Source organism: Pantherophis guttatus, chromosome 2, assembly GCF_059756535.1.
Source record: "Pantherophis guttatus breed Tessera chromosome 2, ASM5975653v1, whole genome shotgun sequence".
NCBI classification, from domain to species: domain Eukaryota; kingdom Metazoa; phylum Chordata; class Lepidosauria; order Squamata; family Colubridae; genus Pantherophis; species Pantherophis guttatus.
The window spans coordinates 131,070,180-131,084,763 of NC_142064.1; the positions used below are offsets into that span (position 1 = coordinate 131,070,180).

Sequence of the window (14,584 nt, forward strand, 5' to 3'; positions counted from 1 at the left end):
ACACTTTCCATGAAGGAAAACAACATGTATTGATTTAAAATGAGTCAGAGTGTTGGTGCATGGAATGTGTGGTTCAGACCTCTACAGCACCTTAAATGTCACTTATAAATGCAGCTTCACTCATTTTAAAAAAAAAAATCTTTGAAAGATAGGGCCAGCTTCCTTCCAACATGAGATATGGAAGTGGAATAAAAAAATGAAAGTCACAGTAGAGACTTATTTATTCTAAAGGGGAAAAAACAGAAATCTGAGACAGTTTGTTCGATCAATGACGGCCTGTGATATGACTAGAACTAGGCTAAATCTGTAGAGTAAGGACCTTGACAAAAATATGCAAGATTCTGTTATTTTAGCCAATCTCAATAAAGATAGTGTTGACCTTCCTGAGAAGCTGATTTCTTGACCTGGTTTACCTAGTGGAGCTGATGTCAATCTTGCAAGTCTGTTTATGTTCTTCCTCCTTCTCTTCCTCCTCCTCCTCCTTATAGTTCAGTGAATTAGGGAGATATCTACCAGAATTGATTCCAAATGTTATCTAGCTGTTACCGACGTGCATATCTCCATCAAGGTCATCTTCCTTACTTTCGACAAAATTCTGCACAGATTGACAGTTTGGCAATCATAGTTTCTCTGCCTTATTACTATTTTGAAGTTGACTTGCTTCCATGGACCTTGGGATTCTGGAAGGAGTATAAAAGTAGAATGCCACAAGCCTGAGGATTCCAACATAACTTCAAGGGTGCTGTCTGGCTAATTCATTCTAGTTTGTGGAAAAACAGTTGTTAAGCTCTTCTTTGGTCATTGGGACTCAACACTGAGCCTGCCTGCCCACTCCAGGCAATCAGAGCATTGGGCCTCTTGCTTTCTCGCAGGAGGACACTTCACCACAAAGGCAGTGTTAAGAAGGAGCCCAGCCATCCTTGGAAGAGGGGAAACATGAGACTAAGCAAGAAGGCCTTCACGCTGGACAGGTTATCTTGGGCATATTTTATCTTTCTTGAAATAGCACAGTTCATGTTCTATTCCGCAGTTAGTATATCCTGATTATTGACTACTTTAATATTTCTCATTTAAATAGGCTAGCATAACAAATGATCAGAACCATCGTCACTTGATTTAAATAATATCCCTGCTTTTCCTTGATTGCCTGGACCTATAGAACTTTTATTTTAATTTTATTATTCATATTTCTATGCCACCCACTCTCCAAGGACTCTGGGCAGCTTACACCAAAGACAGTATACTAAATAGCATATTGCCCCCAACAATCTGGGTCCTCATTTTACCCACCTCGGAAGGATGGAAGGCTGAGTCAATCTTGAGCCAGTGAGATTTGATCCGTTGATCTGCTGAACTAGCAGTCAGCTGAAGTAGCTGCAGTACTGCATTCTAACCACTGCGCCACCTCGGCTCAGAATGAGAAGAACATAGGAGAAGCCATAATTGGTTAAGTTGAGCCTCCATTTACTCTGCTTCAGGGGTGGTCAGCCAGATATCTTTGCGGAATCCACAAATAGGCATGAGAGAAATAAGCAATCCCCACCTTTGGTGCTCTTTTCCCCATTCTTGTACCACCATAACAGCTCATCATATTTACCTCAATCTCAGAAAGTAGCTTTTCCGACCAAATCAGCCTGCTAGTGGGTGGCTCAGCACCATTTACATGAGTTAGAATAAGAGCCTGGATAGCTCAGCAGACTAATGCATTGTAATTTAATTCCAGCTGGCTGCAATTAGTAAGTTCGAATCTCACCAGGCTCAAGGTTGACTCAGCCTTCCATCCTTTCTAAGATAGGTAAATTGAAGACCCAGTTTGTGGGGGCAATAAGCTGACTTTGTATAAAAATATACAAAAGTATGAAGGCTATTGCTTAACACATTGTAAGCCGCCCTGAGTCTCCAGAGAAGGGCGGCATATAAATCAAATTAAAAAAAAAAAAGAGGGAGGCTCAGTTCTCAGCTTTGTCCTTAGGAATATACAGGTATACAATTTAAAAAATAAAAGAAGGTAATCTTCTGAGCAATTGAAGCACAGTCTCCTCTACCATCCCATCTTCAGATGTGGTAGATACCAGGAGTAACCTAGCAAAAAGAAGTAGTATCTATGTATGTCCTGTGCAGGCTCACTTGGAATGCATGCGGAACATCTTCTTTCTTCCAATACCATAAAAAAACATCCTCTGGGGGCAAAGTGGGACTCATTCATTTTTAAAGCTGTGGGTACTGTGGTAACAACTAGTAGCAATTAATGTACTGGGGATCTTCAGTCAATTTCACTGGAGGCCCATGAGCTCTAGTGCTGCAGAATGGGGCTTAAAAAAAAAAGGTGCAAATTGCAGTGAGAAAATACTTCCTCCATCACACACAGCTTTGTCCCAGAAGCATAGCAGACCCCTTGATGAAAGCACATGGACTAGGTGAACTTTATTTATGATCCAAGTTATATTTTTATGAATAGAAAACAGGGTTCAGTTTTATATCTATGGATATTCTCAGTCATCCAGGTCATAATTGTCCCAAAGGTGCTTTTTTGAGAGGCAACTGGACTTTCTTATTTTTCTTTGAAGACGAAAGGAGTATACATCCTTCCATTCCCCACCATCCAGTCAGAGCTGAAGAAGCTTCTTGGATGAGAAGTGTAACGTCTTCAAAGAAAAACAAAAGTCCAGTTGCCTCTTGAAAAAGCACCTTTGGGACATGGTTCAGTTTTATAGCTATGTTACTTTCAATTACTTTGCATCAATAAAAGAATTAGGATTTATTAATAGATGTAGACTCACTGGAGAAGAGCCTAATGCTGGGGAAGATTGAGGGCAAAAGAAGAAGAGGACGATAGACAATTACAGTAGGTGGTTGGATGGAGTCACTGAAGCAGTTGGTGTGAGCTTAAATGGACTCCAGAGGATGGTAGAGGCCAGGAAGGCCAGGAGGAATGTTGTCCATGGGGTTGCGATGGGTCGGACACAACTTCGCAACTAACAACAACAATAGATGTAAGATAGCTCTTCATTTCCATAAGGCTGAAACCCCTGTCTGTCTAGTCTTAATATTTATGTATGTATTTATATATTTATTCATATGGCTGCCCTTCTCATGAAAAAGTGAATCTGGGCGGCATACAATAAGACTATTAGAGGTGCCAGGTGACTCATCAAAAGTCCGTGCGGCTGCCTAATTTGCTCTGCGTGGCTTGGACAGAAGTTTTGAGTTTTGGTGACTTGCCAATCCATTTTTTTTTCCCTTTTTCTTTTAATGCCAAAATGATCAAAAGATCTCCCTTTCCCTTCAAAGTCATATCCTGTTGTGCAGCCCTCTCATCAAATCAGTTTCTCTGTACTCACTCTACAGGGAGTGACTGAAAGCAAGAAATGGTACACCTTTGGAGCAAGCAAGATGGGCACTTGCTGTAGTCCCTGGTCTTGTTAATCCTGCCCACTCAGCAGTTTTTATGTTGTAGAATTGAACTTGAGGGAATAATTCGCTCGGTAAAGATGAAACCTCACTTCCCGGCTTTGAAATTAGGATAAGTTTTCATGCAGTTTCCACAGCTGGCTGTCACAACTTGCTAAGCCGTGACATGCCAGAAGTGTGGCAGATTTATTGGTCTCAGGCATTCTTAGCCCGTATTTTAGCCAAAACAAAGGCTCCCCAAAGAACTCACATATATTCAGTGTTAAAAGCTCATCCATCTTTCCCCGAGAATTATATTCTCGGATACAACACAGATGTAAAAAAAAGTGTGGGGAGAAAAGAGGAAAAAAATAAATTCAATGTTGCTAATGGGGATGGGAGACTTAAAAACCAGCCTGACCTATTCCTATCTGCTAGTGTTCCCAGCAAAAAAAAGTAAAAGAGTCAGGATAAGCCCCCCTAGACCCTCCCACCCTCCATCTGTCTAGCTGGGGACTTCTTGGTCTTTCTATCCAGGTTTTCTCATTTCAGTCTAGCTCTAAGAAGAGAGAAAAGAAGGTGCTTTCACCTTTCCTACCCAAAGCCCAGAATAAAGAATTTAACAGTTCATGTACCAATCCTGAAGGACAAGCAGTGACGGAGGGGTTGTGCAGTTCTGTGCATGGAGAAGATTTAATGAGAAATTCCTTTCTAAAAGTAGTTAAGCATAATTAGTTAAGCTAATTATGTAGATTAGCAAAGAGCAAAGTGAGCAAAGAGAAATGTAGGAAAAACAAGACAACAATATCTCTCTCTCTCCCTCTCTCCCTCTCTCTCTCTCTTTCTCCCCCTCCCTCCCTCCCTCCCTCCCTCCCTCCCTCCCTCTCTCTCTCTCTCACACACACACACACACATCCAAATAAAAACAGAAGGGTCAGTCTAACTATAGCATTTACACCATACCTCCTTAAAGGAGGTCTTACAAAAAGGAAAGCTGGAGAAAACCCTTTTGAGTTTTGGGCATGAATGTTTATAAGCAGTCCTACTTTTCTCTTGAGTACTTATCACCAGAATACAGAAAAGGGGGGGCTAATTGAAGTCCAGCTTCTTTGAGAAAATTTATTGCTGCTTGGCTCAGTCAAGGACAATACTCCAGCAATTATGTCCTCAATCCAGCCAGCAAATCAGAAACGATCTAGGGATTTAATCCATCTTCTTCATGACCTTTGATGACATTGTCAAGGCATGATCTGGTTTTACATAAATAGGATTCTATGGAAGAAACTCTTGGGGAACAAAATGTGAATTTTGCCTGTTCAGGCCTCTTGGCACAGACTTAATTTTGCTTAAAGGGCAAAATTCATGCCCTTCAGTCATGCATATCAAAACTAAGGTTTTCATACTTCAGCAGCAGTTGCCAATTATAGCTCTTATCAAGGTACTGTCCAAATCAATGTTGGTGATACTTCTGAATCTTTTATAGAAGGAAGAATCAGATCATTTTGATAAGTCAATAGTGTAGAGCCAAGAGCAATATTTGGCTGGAATGTAGTGCTGCTTGGTTTGGATAGATCAGCGGGAATAGATTTATCTGAGTCAGGATCATAGGAAATATTTATTGTTTCTTTAATTCAAATGGGAGACTGATTCCTTACAACTCTGGGCATCTTACAAATCAAGAAGACATCACTACATTCTGTATTATACATACATAGTAAAGGTAAAGGTTCCCCGTGCACATATGTGCTAGTCGTTCCTGACTCTAGGGGATGGTGCTCATTTCTATTTCAAAGCCAAAGAGCCAGCGCTGTCCAAAGACATCTCCATGGTCATGTGGCTGGCATGACTAAACACCAAAGGCGCACGGAACGCTGTTACCTTCCCACCAAAGATGGTCCCTATTTTTCTACTTGCATTTTTTACATGCTTTCGAACTGCTAGGTTGGCAGAAGCTGGAACAAGTAATGGGAGCTCACCCCATTATGTGGCACTAGGGATTCGAACTGCTGAACTGCCAACCTTTCGATCGACAAGCTCAACATCTTGGCCACTGGGCCACTGCGTCCCTTACATACATACATAGTGTTAAATGCTTCCCTCCTCCATTCCAAAATAGCTGGTGTATTAAACAAAATGTCAATTACTGAGCATGAGGTCAAAACACAAAATTGGTTTGCAAATATACCTGACAGGTGCCAGTTTTATTTTAGAGGCAGGAGTGGAATAAAAGTGGAATGTCTTAGTGGGTCATAATCTAGCATTGGGAAACAGAAAAGGGGGGGGGGTGAGTGCTAACTCAATTCCAGCAGGCATGCTGATGGCTCAGCCCATTTTTGTCACCATCCTTTGCTCTACAAGAGTTTGCTAAGCCATATCAAGGTGACAGAAGGTGCCTCCTCCTCAACCTGCTGTTGCTGAAACAGCAGTATCACTTCTTTGTTGAGCTATTTCATGCTGGAGATGAGACAGCTAGAGAGGAGGACACATGGAAAGAGGAAGATGATTCTCTGCTATTTGGGGGAAGGAGGGATGAAACTGGCAAAAATTGAGCAATTTTGTAAATTTAAGTATCCAGATATATACCTTACAACACAAGGGGGTGGGGGGGGTCTGGATTAAGGAGGTTTCTCTTTGCATAGAGAACGATGGGAGCCGTAGTTGTTTGGATGAGTGGTAAACGATACACTCTCCAGGAAGGAGTTGAGAAGAGATTGTGCCTGTACCGAAGATCCAGCCTTATATCAAAGCAAATGACCTAATGCTGATTATTTGCTGCATAATCCCAGACAAAGGGTCAATTGCAGTTGTAACCTTGCAGGGATTTGTTGGTTGAATTAACCATGCAGCTGCTCAGGATAAAAATGTGCGCTTTAATTGGGACTAAGCCAAGAAGCACAGAGATTTGCTTTATATAAATGCTTTAAGCGGCAAGAAATGGGCTCTTATAAAAGACGGTGAAAATGTTTGATGGTTCAGCATGAAATTAGTGAGCCCGCTGGCTGAGATCACAAGTAACTCGTGCAGGAAATATTGTCCTCGGGCGCAGTTGGTTTGATTATTCTCAACATCATCATCGCATAGCTAAATTTGGCTATGATGTCATCATATTTCCCTGATCAGCTGATTCTGAACAAGAAGAAAAAGGAAGCCTAACAATTTTCATCAGGGGAAAAAAATGGAGGAATGCTAGTTACAAATGGGTGGAATAAAAGACAAGCATTCTCAAGGATGAAAAGATTGATAATATAAATTTTGAACCTTTCCATGTTCTCATTCCCAATATAAGTTAATAACAGCATACCAATGTCATTCCCAACACAATAATGAGAGCCAGCTTGGTGTAGTGATTAAGACACCTGGCTAGGAAGCAGAAGAATATGGATTCTATTCCCACCTTAGCCATGAAAGCCAGCTGGGTGACTCTGGGCTGATGATTCTCTCTCAGCCCAACTTACCTTACAGGGTTGTTGTAGAGAAAATAAGAGGAGGAAGGGGCATTGGATATGTTCATGCCTTGAGTTATTTGTGAATAATCAGGCAAGGTATAAATCAATCAGTCAGTCCATAAATTCATCATAGAAAAAGGGATATTGGCAAGAAAACAGCATAGGCATATCCATGAACTCACTGGGATTTGACTTAAATGTACGATACCTTGTTACCTTGTTGTGTGTGCAAAAAATGGCACACAAGATGAGTAGTCAGGGAACAATACGCATACCTCCCTACAACTCTAATATAACTATATGGCTTAGGTTGATGCTTTTTTTTTTTGAATTCAAGTTTTTTATTTTATATTGTTTATACATCTCAATGCGTGAATAGTGTGATATCTGGGTATCATACATTTCAGTACAATAAACACAATATTATTACTCCTAGTTATTACATTTCATTTTCTTCGTTTCATATATGTATATCTTTTGCTATCACCCTTCAGTTCTAAACCTTCTTTTTGTTGTTTTGATGCTTCTCTGGTTGCAAAAATATTTTTTGTCCAACAGCATGATCAGAATATTAGGTGGAGTTAGAGCCTGGTGCTACACTCCTGGCCAAAGACTCTTAATGGCTGTGAATAGTTGTGTGAGCAGCTATTGTTATTATTATTATTATCAAATTTATTTGCAGGCCATCTCACAGTTCAAAGTGACGTTGAGGGGCTTACAATAAGATCAAATATATAAATATACAAACAATATAGACATATTCAAACAATTATGAATATGACAGATTAAAAATTAGATTAATTAAAATTTTATGGGTAGTCTGTTGTCTTGCCCCTCACCATTCACCAGGTACTATTCTATAATAGTAATATAGGAATCATGTGCTCCTTGAGCCTTGATGAAGAAGAAAATGGTTGCCAGATCCAATGGCCATAGTCCATTAAGGCAATCCCTCTTTCTGAAAAATTTCACATAGTATATTCTATACTATATTCATATAGTATAGCATGGAATCAAGCTGATCAATTTCCATTTTTAAAAAATATCAGAAAAGCATGGAAAAAGAACTGTTCGTTATGTCCTCTAGAAGCTGACGTGAGTCAATTGGAACCTCTGGTTTGAAACTGGAGTAGGGCATTTTCAACTGAGGTAGGTGTGGTCCACGTCTGGGATGTGACATGCTAAGGAAGAAATGATAGAAAACAGGCACACCATACAAACTTCCTGACGTCTCTTTTGGACCTGTTTAGAGCACAAGAGATGATGATTAATTATTATCATCATTGCTTGCTTCTCCATCCAAATAGCTTGTTTGGCTACAAAGGGATAGGAAAGAACTCCAAGCACAATTATAAGGGTTGACATATGCTAGCTCTGCCAAAGTCAGCTGAACAGTGAAGGCTTCAGATCTCCAGTTCACTCGGCCTTGTCCCTGTCCTTGCCCACACAGCCGCCTTCTTCCTACGGCAGGAAGTAGCTATTTCCAGAGTGCTATGTTGCAAGAAGATTCTCCTTGCCTAAACATCATATACCCAGGTAAAGCTGTTGTGGCCCGCCAGCGGCCAGTAGGCTGGCAGCAGATTTGGACAGTGAGGAGGTTGGGGAGGAACGTGGGCCAGTCCTGGAGTCTGGGGAAGGCTCGGACAATAGCTCTGAGTCGGAGGCAGAGAGGGGGCCAAGGCCATCTGGTAGTTCTTTGCTGCCTCCGGAGTCTGACATCAGCGAGGCAGAAGAACAGTGTGAGCCTGTTCCCAGTGTGCTCATGCACAGAGCTGCCAGGAGACAGGAACAATTAAGGAAACAGGGTCGACTTGGGAGTAAGGCTTGGAGATGATTGGCCCCTCCCATAAGACATAAAAGAGAAGCAAACGGGACGTGAGCTTTTGCAGAAAGCAATTCATTCATCTGGCCAATTCAAGATTTGAAAATTCTGTTTGTGACTCTGTGCCAAGTTTGGCCTTGCCCTGCGTCTATAAGTTAGTTCTTTGGCAGTGTTCCACGTGAGATAGGTGGGTGTTGATAACCTTCCTCTGAAAGACTCTTTATCAAGCCTTGCGGACTGTAAATGGAAGTAATTTACTGCTGTATGAATTAAAGAGGTTTGCCAGGACTAAGTTTGTGCTGTTTAATTTCTAAGGAAGCCTAGGTCAGAACAGAAGCATAGACATACACACACACACACACACACACACACACACACATATCCACTCTGTCAAGTTGGGAGTGAGGTCTTGCCTACGTCTCTCTTGGGCTGGCCAGTTCACATTTTGAGCAACACCATTCAGAGTCTCCCAACTAACAATAATTATATTCACTGCCAAGATTGTCCTGAATCCTTTATTAATTCCTTCCAGTTCAAAATAGGGTGGTCAGTATGTGACCTCTCCCAGCTCACAGGTGATCACTACTGCAAAACTAGGGGGCGCAATTTCCTACAATTTAGAGGGCATGAACGTTTTAATGGTAGCCTGGTAACACAATAATATGGCTTTTTAAACATGGCATTCTTCCACCCTGATTCCCCACAAACAAAGGGAAGAAATAGTCCAAATCATGGAATGGAATGGAATGGAATGGAATGGAATGGAATGGAATGGAATGGAATGGAATGGAATGGAATGGAATGGAATGGAATGGAATAGAATAGAATAGAATAGAATAGAATAGAATAGAATAGAATAGAATAGAATAGAATAGAATAGAATAGAATAGAATAGAATAGAAGACTGGGAAGAGACTTTGGAGGTCTTCTAGTCCAACCCCCTACTTAAACAGGAAACCCTATACCATTTCAGATAAATGGTTGTCCAATCTCTTCTTAAAAACTTATTATTGCCTTATCCACTGCAGCCCTTCAGTTCCCCTGCTCACCAGAGGATTGCCCACTTCTGAGGTAGAAAAACACAGGGTTATATTCTGTGGGCTTTCCTGCCCCAAATCTTTGTCCTTCTATAGGTCACATACAACTGACATCTGCACCTGCATCATATGAATAGCCCTTTTGTAAATCTAACAATGGATTAGTTGACTTCTCTGTTTCCTGCTTGCCAAGACATTTGTCAAGTGAAACAAGCTTGGCTTAACAATTAGATCTTAGTTTATGAAGATGGTCCTCTATAATGCCTGTTAAATACTTGCGTTTAGTATAGGTTCCTTAAGAAAGAAAGTTAAATTACTGCTGTATTTACCTGAAAAAGTAATTTAGGAAGAAAGAATGGGGAAAGATATGTTAGATGAAACATGTTACGTAAGCTATCAAGCTTTTTAAAATGAATTAATTCATTTGCGCTATTTGAGGCACCCTGACTCCTAAGGACTCTGGATGGCAAGCTTTTATTATCCATCTGCCTTGGTGGGCATTTATTTATTTTTATTTATTTATTTATTTATTTATTCAAATTTCTATACCGCCCTTCTCCTTTCGGACTCAGGGCGGTGAACAGCCAACATAAAAAACATTTATACATAAATACGATTAAAATAGATTTAAAATAATTAAATTTGGCCCATAGTTTAAAATTTATCAATTTAAAATCCGTATCAAAATTTAAAACCAACCATAAAATCATAAAATCAAGGGAGACCGGCTAACTGAAAGAGATGAGTTTTTAGGGCCCGACGAAAGGTCCGGAGGTCGGAGATCACTCGTATCTCTGGGGGTAGATTGTTCCAAAGGGTAGGTGCCACCACAGAGAAGGCTCTCCTCCTGGGGGTCGCCAGCCGGCATTGTCTAGCCGACGGCACCCTGAGGAGGCCCTCTCTGTGGGAGCGAACTGGTCGGTGGGAGGCTATTGGTGGCAGAAGGCGGTCCCGTAAGTACCCTGGCCCTAAGCCATGGAGCGCTTTAAAGGTGATCACCAACACCTTGAAGCGCACCCGGAAGTCCACCGGAAGCCAATGCAGCTCGCGCAGGAGAGGAGTCACATGGGAGCGCCCAGTCGCTCCCATAATCCCCCGCGCGGCCGCATTCTGCACCAGTTGGAGCCTCCGGGTGCACCCCGAGGGGAGCCCCATGTAGAGAGCGTTACAATAGTCCAGACGAGAGATGACGAGTGCTTGAGTGACTGTGCGTAGGGAGTCCCGATCCAGAAAGGGGCGCAACTGGCGTATCAGGCGAACCTGATAAAAAGCCCCCCTGGCCACGGCTGTCATATGCCCTTCTAAAGCCAGCCGTGCGTCCAGGAGGACGCCCAAGTTGCGGGCCCTGTCCGTGGGGGCCAATGATTCGCCCCCAATAACCAGCGATGGCGTCAGCTGGCTATACCGGGACGCCGGCAGCCACAGCCACTCGGTCTTGGAAGGGTTGAGTCAAAGCCTGTTTCTCCCCATCCAGACCCGCACAGCCTCCAGGCACTGGACATCACTTCCAAGGCATCGTTGGGATGGTCTGGGGTGGAGATGTACAGCTGAGTATCATCAGCGTACTGATGGAACTCCACCCCAAAACCACGGATGATCTCACCCAGCGGCTTCACATAAATGTTGAACAGGAGGGGCGAGAGGACCGATCCTTGTGGCACCCCACAAACAAGGCGCCTCGGGGTCGACCGCTGCCCCCCTTTCAACATGGATTGTGACCGGTCGGAGAGATAGGAGGAGAACCACCGCAAAACGGTGCCCCCCACTCCCAGTCCCTCCAGCCGGCGCAACATGATACCATGGTCGATGGTATCAAAAGCCGCTGAGAGGTCTAACAGGACCAGGATAGAGGAGTAACCCCTATCCCGAGCCCTCTAGAGATCATCCACCAACGCGACCAATGCCGTTTCCATGCTGTACCCAGGTCTGAAGCCGGACTGGAGCGGATCCAAATAGACAGCTTCATCCAGGTACTGTGGAAGCTGTCGCGCCACCACACTCTCAACAACCTTCGCAATAAAGCGAAGGTTGGAGACTGGACGATAGTTAGCCAAAACAGCCGGATCCAGGGATGGCTTCTTGAGGAGAGGCCTCACCACCGCCTCTTTCAAGGCGGCCGGCAGGACACCCTCACTCAAAGAAGCGTTGATGATTCCCTGGAGCCAGCCTCGTGTAACCTCCCGGGAGGCCAGCACCAACCAGGAGGGACACGGGTCCAATAAACATGTGGTGGCGTTCAGCCGTCCCAAGATCCTGTCCACGTCCTCGGGAGCCACAGGATGGAACTCCTCCCAGATAACATTCTCAAAGCCTGCCTCAGTCATCTCGTCTGAACTAACCCAGTCAGTGGCCAAGTCTTCCCGAATCTGAGTTATTTTATCATCCAGATACTGTACAAAATCCTCAGCTCGGCCCTGCATGCCATCTTAATGTCGGGGACATTTTCCTCTCGGGTAAACAAGTATTTGCTTTTTTCTTTCTAGTTAGCTTTGGAAAATCCTTGGTGATCCTTGGTGCAGTTTTGATGTTATAAAGATCCAGAGTACATATCTGAAAACTGTTCCCCGTACTTCACTTTAACTTGTGCAGATATGACTGAAACCCTTTATAACTTATCAATTCACTTATAAATTCAGTTGGCCGTTGAATGTTGACATTCAAAATATCTGCACAACTTGCCAACTTGAGAAACTTGCCCTCCAAAGTACCTTTCTCTACTTTGACGCAGCAAAATCATTTTAAGAATACAGAAAAGTCTGGGAAAAATTTGCCAGGGATCATACATTGTGCTGCCCCGCTCAAGAAGGGCATGATAAAATTGAATCCAGTTAATCAATAGGCTAACAAACCAAAACATTAACTGATTAAAATTATGATAAGCGAATATCGATTGGTAGAATTGTGGCTTTTAAAGCATACCTGATTCAGCCCCATTTGATTTATTTGCTTAGCTATTTTGACAGGGATTGAGTTGGAGGGGAAGAAAGAACGGATTAAATATCGTTTATTTTTCCTTTAAAAAAAAATAGGGAACTTTTGAAGTTTCTGCAATTTATGATCTAAGTCTTTGCATTTATGCCTGTTTAACAAACAAATATTTTAATGCTGCACAGTCTTGACAGTGGAATTAATTATGCCAAGCTAATGCATGTGCTGTGTATTCTGACTGTAGAACAGAGGTCTCCTGGGTATGATTCTTGTAATAACAACAGCATATTAGTAGGCTTTATCTCAGCCTTGCTTGTTTTCTTTTCATAAAGAGAAGGTCTCCATAATCTTGCCCCAAAGGCAAGATTTAATTTAAAAACAGGATTTAATTTTAAACCACAGAACCTATTTTAAATGTCAGGGCTCAGATTTAAAACATGCCAAATGATGTATTGATGCTTTATTCTTGACGTCTTAAGCATAGGACCCGGAGTTTACAAAGGCCTGCCTGCCTCATTTCTTCAAGGCTGCCTATTCTATGGGGATAAAATAGAATGCAAAACTGAATGCCTATAGCCTTTATGTCAAAGAACTGACAGGAGCAGCAGCTAGATTTCAACAAATTATAATTTCCAGAAATAAATATTCCTTTGATAATCCAAGCCCTAGAGAGTGCAATGGATGACAGTAATAAAGTACTGAATTTCTGTGATAATCTTTTTATATGCACGCTGAAGTTATAGTTTCTGAGCATGTGACTATAAACTTGATAGTCTATACCCGTGTTGGAGAACCTATGGCACGCGTGCCAGAGTTGGCACGCAGAGCCCTCTCTGTGGGCATGCGGGCCATTGCCAGCAGCGCTTCCGGTTTCTGGCACGTGCATTCGCACTGACCAGTTGGTCTTCCGGTTTCCAGGCTCTGGCAGGCACACGCAAATGTGCATGCACGCACGTTCCAGTTTCGGCACTCGGTGCTGAGAAGATTCGCCATCACTGGTCTATACTGTCAAATGTTGCTTCTCTCTAATGTAAGTTATTTTTTTAAAAAGGTTGGATAATACTTTTAGAAAACAGATGTATTTGTCTTGAAATTCTGGATGCCCAGCACATCTGGTATGCAATTAATTGGGGATTGCTGGTTCAAGGCTACAGGGGTCCTTGAGCCAGGTGCAGTGATGGCGAACCATTTGGGCTCAGCATGTCAGAAATTCAGAAAATGCCTAACTTGATTCTGCTGGCGTGTCTCTCTCTCTCTCTCACACACACACACACACAAACATAGACAAAAGAGAAACAATTCATAACAAAGAATCCCTTTGGACAGTGAAATGGGCAACATCTAAATTCAATCAAATAAATAAATAAATAAATAAATAAATAAATAAATAAATAAATAAATAAATAAATAAATAAATAAATAAATAAATAAATAAATAAATAAATAAATAAAAGGTTATATAATTGTAAATATTTTTCGCATGGTCTCTCAGAAAAACATGCCTATCCGAGGCAGCTCCGTGTCACACGAAGCTTGGAAACTTCGGGAGAATGCTCTTGGGTGGCCTTGCAGTTTCCCAAACAAAGCACATCTCGTTCTCGTGTGTATTTTGGAGGCTCCAGAGGTTGTGCAAGAGCAGGGCCCTCTCGTGTGACTTCCAGAGACTTGGCGTGTTACCTGGACACTGCATGTCATAGGTTTGTCATCACTGGCCTAGTGATTAATTTTTAAATTGAGAGGCACTCTGAACCCCAGATCTGGGTTTGTCGGTTGCCTAATTTGGTATTTGGGCTGGGAAAGATAGATGAGCGCACTGTGCGGTGGTTATCTATTATTGCCACCCTAGCATTTTGCTTAAGCCTGGAATTGAAAAGAAATACTGAGGTTGTAGTGAGCTTTGGCTATAATTAACCCCTCTGCAACCTTTGGTTTCCTAATTATACCCTCTGCTCAGGTTTGTG

General features: G+C 42.3%; 1 protein-coding gene across 9 annotated transcripts in view; it reads left to right on the forward strand.

Moving 5' to 3' along the window:
* Positions 1-14,584, forward strand: part of ZNF385A (zinc finger protein 385A) — a 175,235-nt gene that overhangs the window by 146,501 nt on the left and 14,150 nt on the right. The window lies entirely within an intron of this gene.